Source organism: Rhinopithecus bieti, unplaced genomic scaffold, assembly GCF_001698545.2.
Source record: "Rhinopithecus bieti isolate Rb0 unplaced genomic scaffold, ASM169854v2 scaffold_48345, whole genome shotgun sequence".
Lineage (NCBI taxonomy): Eukaryota > Metazoa > Chordata > Mammalia > Primates > Cercopithecidae > Rhinopithecus > Rhinopithecus bieti.
Genome location: NW_016819344.1, coordinates 541558 through 547916, shown reverse-complemented (window position 1 = coordinate 547916; position 6359 = coordinate 541558). Strand labels below are relative to the sequence as shown.

At 44.1% G+C, this 6359-nt stretch overlaps 1 long non-coding RNA gene across 3 annotated transcripts in view; it reads left to right on the top strand.

Moving 5' to 3' along the window:
- The first annotated feature begins 392 nt into the window (after nt 1-392).
- LOC108519668 (uncharacterized) overlaps nt 393-6359 on the top strand; it is a 13624-nt gene continuing 7657 nt past the window's right edge. The window contains exons 1-3 of one of the 3 annotated variants that reach the window (XR_001882684.1): nt 393-436; nt 4223-4389; nt 5623-5890. This is a non-coding gene — a long non-coding RNA (uncharacterized LOC108519668). Of the gene's footprint in view, nt 437-572; nt 723-4222; nt 4390-5622; nt 6245-6359 lie in introns of those variants that run through there. The other 2 variants (XR_001882683.1, XR_001882685.1) reach the window with 2 other exon arrangements.

The window sequence follows — 6359 nt, the reverse complement described above, 5'->3', positions numbered from 1 at the left end:
GAGGAAGGTGAACAAGATGGAGCAGTACCTGTTGTTTCTGGGTTCTTCATCACCAACTTACCGGCGTGCAGGAAAATGCTGATCAACTGAGCAGGCACCGCGTGACCTCAATCTGAATCGGGGAGGTGAATGCGGGGGCCGAAGAAGTCACACCGGCTCCTGCAGGCGGCGGACTTTTATGCATTGGTACTGGAAGGGGAGGGCAGTGGGCGGGATAAGGGCATGATACGGGCGTCTCGGTAGGCGTGGTCAGGTAAGTCTCGGTCTCTGCGGATTGACGTCACCTGGCGCATGCTCGGTTGATCTGCATCGTCCCGGGCGCGGGCTGCATTTTCCTGCGCGCAGGTAAGTTGGTGATGAAGAACCCGGAAACAACAGGTACTGCTCCATCTTGTTCACCTTCCTCCATCTTGTCCCTTCTCCCTCACCCAAACAGGTATGTCTGTATGTGTGTTTAAGAGAAAGAAAAGAAAAAAATATATATACTAAACTTTGAGGACAGCTACTTCAATAAGATAGAGAACCCTAATGGTCCATTCTGCTTCCAGGGATCCAATTAGGTCTGAGAAATTTGATTATGCTGTCTCTTGAAAGAAGCCCATTCGCTAGGGCAGCACAGACTACAGCATAGTTCCCACAGGGATGGGGAACACAGACCTGGAGCTACTAATCTACCTGGTCCCAACAGAGGCTCCACCACTTACCAGCTATATGTTGGCCAGGTTAGCTAACCTCTCTGTATCTTAGTTTCCTCACCTATAAAATTCAGATACTAATGGCTACCTTGTAAGACAGTTATGTTGTATAAATGAGTTAATATATGTAAAGTACTTAGAAGAGTGCCTGGCACATAGAAAATGCTCTATAAGTTCTAGCTATTATTATTTATGTCCAAGTACTGTGCCATCCTTCTCCTTTTGTTCTATTTAAATTCCTCATGCTAATGCTATTTAGATTGGCTAACATCCAAAATTTAGACTTCTGCCATAATTATCTACATATGGCAGCAGGATTGTTCCAGAACCACCCTAATGACTTTGATTAGAACCAATCACCTGTGCCTATTTACACAGCAGAATGATTGACAGGGTTTTGGAAGGGCTGGATATTCCAATTATACTCTCGTGGGGGTGTGGACTGGTTTGAGCAAATATGCCAGTCAGAATCATGCTAAAACAGATCAGTTTCTGTACATTTTATACAATCTAATAGAGAAAGCAGAAAAAAAGAAAAAGGAGACCATTGATGCATTCAATAAAATGTCGTGCAACCTGCTGCTCTGTTCTGGGCATTCTGCTCAGAAGGTAGCATTGTGGTATAAATTGAGAGGTCGGCAAGACACTCCCACCAGTAAGGAGCTCACAGTCTAGTGGGGAAAAGAGATTCAGAAATCAATAAATACTTCACAATGAACTAAGGATTATAGTAGACATTTCCATGGGGCAAAGAGGAGTTGTCGAGAATTGTGGTGCCTGGGAAGGTGATGTCCAAAGGCAAGAAAGAGCTGAAAGACAGTAGGAACCAGCCATTTCGCAGGGTGTTAGGATATTCTGGTGAGGACTCATGAGTTAAGACATTCTGAGCAATATTGCACAGTGTGCAAGAGCTCAGAGGTACAGATGACTTGAAGAAGGTATAAGAGGTGGGGAAGTATGATATTAATTCCTTAGTGATCTTAGGGAAGGACTAGGGAGTATAAAATGACAAAGAGTGGAAGACAGAGGGTTGTGTGAGTGAGAGTTTAGTCTCATGCGTGTGGTGTGTCCACGTACCACACCTATGTGGTTGTGTAAATGTACCATGCAGATTGCTCCAGGAGAGAGAGAGAGAGAAGCCAAGAAGCCATTAACCAACAACTGAGAATTAAGTTTCTGTGCAAAGGGAATAGGGTGGATGTATAGACCTTGCTAATATTGCTATTGGTTATCTCTAGAAAGGGATGTGTTTCAACGAGCTATTCTATGATGATAATATATATTGTCCAGCTGTCTGGAAAAACATATGCAGTGCAGCTGCCCGGAAAATAGGTTTTGGAGAGAAGGTAGCAGGCCTGTGGTTGGGTTGGGAGTTGAGCAGCTGAATCACAGACCCACTCTGGTGTAAAACAGCTCCCAAAACAATGGTTCTCAACTAGAGCTGCATGCTTGATTGACTGATTTATTTATTTATTTATTATTATTATTTTCTGAGATGGAGCCTCACTCTGTCACCCATGCTAGAGCACGGTCTCGGCTCACTGCAACCTCCGCCTCCTGGGTTCAAGCGATTCTCCTGCCTCAGCCTCCTGAGTAGCTGGGATTACAGGCGCCCACCACCAAGCCTGGCTAAGTTTTGTATTTTTAGTGGAGACGGGGTTTCACCATGTTGGCCAGGCTGGTCTCCAACTGCTGACCTTGTGATCCGCCCACCTGGGCCTCCCAAAGTGCTGGGATCACAGACGTGAGCCACCGCACCTAGCCCGGAGTTGTACAATATTATTACCTGAGAAGCTTTAGAAATTACTGATGTCTGAGTCCCAGGCCCAGAGCTAGGATTTAGTTAGCGGTGCAGCTGGAGCAAAGGGATTTTTTTTTAAGTTCTCCAGATGATTCTGACACGTAGCTGGGATGGAGAACCATAGCTCTACACCTTGGCTGCCTCAAATTTACTCCAGGACCAGAAGCAGCCCCAAGGGGTTGTTAGAAATGCTACATCACACGGACACCCTAGACCTACTGGATCAGAATCTTCATGTTGACAACATCCCCTAGTGATTTAAATGCACGTGACATCTTAAGAAGCACTGATCACAGTTGTATCAGGATCATCTTGGAAGCTTATTAAAGTTACATCTCCTTACTTCTATGATTATGATTCAGGGAGTCTTGGATGGAGTCTTCCTTTTTTTTTAGTTTTGCTGAGTCAGATTTGCAACTGGGGTCAGAAACTACTGTCTTATTCTGCAGATAAAGTTGAACAGAGGGCCCAGGATGAAGGGATTTTGGGTAAGATTGCTCTTGTGCAGAAATCAGGGAATGGAGGGAGGCAGACAGTACTTCTTTTCACATAAAGGGAGTTCCACACTGAGAAGGGGAGTACTACGTCATCGGCGTCTGTTGGAGGGCTGCATTGCCTCTTGTAGTAGCAGAGTCAACAGCTGAAGACAATACATCAGCCCAAAGGCGAGGTCACCCTTCTGTTGTAAAATGACTCACAACTTCAGTGTGGTCCTCCAGAAAGGGAATTCAAGGGGCAGAGTTTAAGTCTCCTTGCACTCATCTGTATGTGGGGGTGTAGTGTACATTACTGTGTGTGCTTGGGCATCCTTCCATTCTTACAGGAAAGTTTCACCAGTTCAGAAGTCCCTGTGAATCATGCCTCACACTTACTTCCTTCACCACCTGGCCTGCAGTCTGTAACTGGTAGAATGCCAGGCCCTTATAAACAGTGAGAGGGCAAATGGGGTGGTCAGTCAAACAGAAGGAAATTGCCATGTGAGTCAGCCATGGCCCACAGGTATTTTCTTTCCTCTGTCTCCATTAAGAGGGGAGCTGGGAACAATTTGATGTCTAGACAAACAGTCTTGGGATACATAGGCATGAAGTCCCTGAACTGTCTCCCCACCTCACTCCAGTCTTCAGTGGGTCAGATGAGGACTTCCAGTCCAAGTCTCCTGATGCCATTTTCTGCCCAGATTCTTGCCAATAGACTCTCTCAGTGCCTAGCACAGGATCAAGTCACAGATTGAAGGAACGAATAAATAAAATGTTATTTTCTTACAATTATTCTTTTAATTCAAAAGAGAAAAGACAGGACTCTCAGAATTGCCTGCATCAGGAGCTTTTACTGAGTCTCTGGCTTTGATCTCCCTAAAAGCTGATATTTTTATTTTTATTTTGACTGAACTTTAGTTGAAATGTGTAATTTTCTACCTAGTTCTTGAGCAGTACCTCAGCCCTCACGTGCAGAAGTAAGAAAGCAGATGTGAGAGCTTCATGTGCTTGGGGTGTGGCCTCAGGGCCCTGGGCATGTCCTCAGCCCTCTATTCCATGGGGCATCCAAGCACCTGTGTTCCTGAGTGGCCCCATGGGGACATGCCTGGGCTGATTGGCAGGAAGTCTCTGGGGAATACCACCCAGCCCTCTTTTCCCTCTGCCTCCAATTACCGAGGGAGGGAGCAGACTGAGAACATATTTGGAAAATGTGTTCATTGTTGCTTTTTAAAAATCTCCAATGTAATTAGGTACTACAGGGGTAGTCAACCACGAAAAGCCACCACCAGTGCCGTCAAGTTCCATAAAACAAAAAAGAAAGCAATTAATCAAAACAAAGAAGAGGCCGGCTGAGCGCCAGCACCTGTTTCCACCATGCCATGCTGACACCCACCCAGTCACCAGTCTTGACTATCAGGTAAACCCCACTTTGCCTGCATGTTTCCAGAGCCCGTGTTGATGTAGAGTCACAAGTCTTTGATCTCCCTCCCAAGAACCCATCTCATCAATAATAGGGCCAGCAATTCTATTGTGTTCCCCTAGAAAAGCTTCCGGGGTGGGTCCCTGAATCTGACAATTGCAAAATAAAATAAAATACATCAACAAAACAATCAGATTCCCGGCACTTTTTTGCAGTGTAGTGTCTCTGTGGTAGTATTTGCATCCATGCAAAGAGATGAAAGGTACAAAGTCCTGCTCAGACTCCATCCTATTCCCTGATGGCTTTTGAACTTCCCCCTATCAAATCTGAGTCTTGAGAGCAATTACTCCTTAAAAACTTGAGTGATTCTAATCATGTACATTTATTGGAGAGGATTTTCACTAAAGCAAGGAGAAATTAAAGTAGGTTATATTATGAAGTCTTAGGGACATCTCTTGGTATATTAGCATAATCTCCAAGAAATGTGGTTTTTCAAGGGGCTCTCTGGGATCCCGAACCACATGTGGAAGAATTTTCCTTCAACCCTCCTCTATGACAGAGGTGCTTCAGGGTACCAAGGTCAAAGAATAAGAGGCTATGAGGCAGCCATTGCAGAAGGTTCCATGAAGAGCACCAGAATTATTTCCGTAGTGTGCAGTTACCATCGCTTCAGCTATTTGTCTGACCCTGGCCCAAAGGGAGCACCTCTTCTGGTCCACACCATTGCTAGTTCCCTTGCTGAGGCCTGCCTCACTGCTTCACAGTTTCCACAAAGAAGTGATGTATTTCATCATATTCACTAACTGTTTTGGCTTTCTTTCTATCCCAGTGCATGAAAGAATATGTTTCCTTACTCTCTTGAAACTTGGCAGGTCCATGTGACTTGCTGTGGCCAGTGACATACACATGGATGTCACATGCATCATGTTAAAGTGAAAACATTTAAGAGCCATTTTCTATACTCCCCATCCTCTGCCATGTTAGCTGAGGTTAGTAGTTAAATTGGACAAAGTGACTCAGAGCAAAGTGCCTAAGGGTGTATTCGCTTACAAAGGCTGATAGGCTGAGAATACTTCTCATTAAGTGGAAAAGATGTAAGGGATTAGAAAGCAAAGGAAACAGGAGTTTGGAGAACTATATTTCAAGAACTGTGTATGTTGATTGATTAACATCTAGAATTATTATGGAATCAAGTAAGAAACCTCTTTTTTTTTTTTTTTTTTCACACAGTTAAACTGCCAAAGGAACAGAGACCCTGATACTCTCCAGGACTTTAAACAATCCCTGGGCCTCGACTATGGCAGGATGGTGGGCTGAGAAAGCTGTGTAGTTCCTAAGGAGAATATATTCCCCAATATCCATTTCAGATGCAGCCAGAAAAGATAATAAAAAATAAGGAACCTCCTAAATGGTGGAGCTAGGAGCCATGCCAAACATTGGACAAGGAAGCCCCTTCAGAGAGTAGAACTGCAGCCTAATCACACATTCCCCACCTCAGGTTAGAAGCCCTTTACAATGCCTGCCAAAAGAAATTTCAAAATTGCTAAGGACCAGTGCCTGCTGTGTGCCTCCCTTCTGTCCCTTTATGAAAGGAAGTGTTTGTTGTGGTTTCCCTGTCCCTATGCTACTGCAATGCATGTGTGTGGAAGAAAGCATGTCTTTTTACTTTATAGATTTGTAGTTTATAAATCTGTAGAAAGATTAAGAGCCCCTCTGTAGACCTGAGGTAGAGACCATAACACATCACTCCATGATTGTGTCAACAAGGGAGGTTGCATGTTCCGTGCAGCTACAGGATGGTGGAACCTCTCTTAGTACAAATTTCTGAGATACCACATGGAGGATATTTGTTTTAAAGGACTGTCCAAATAGGCTATAAACTTTGTGTGAGAAAAATAAATAAATCTTTGTTGGTATCCAGTCACCAAATTTTTTTTTTTTTTTTTTTTTTTTTTTTTTTTTTTTTT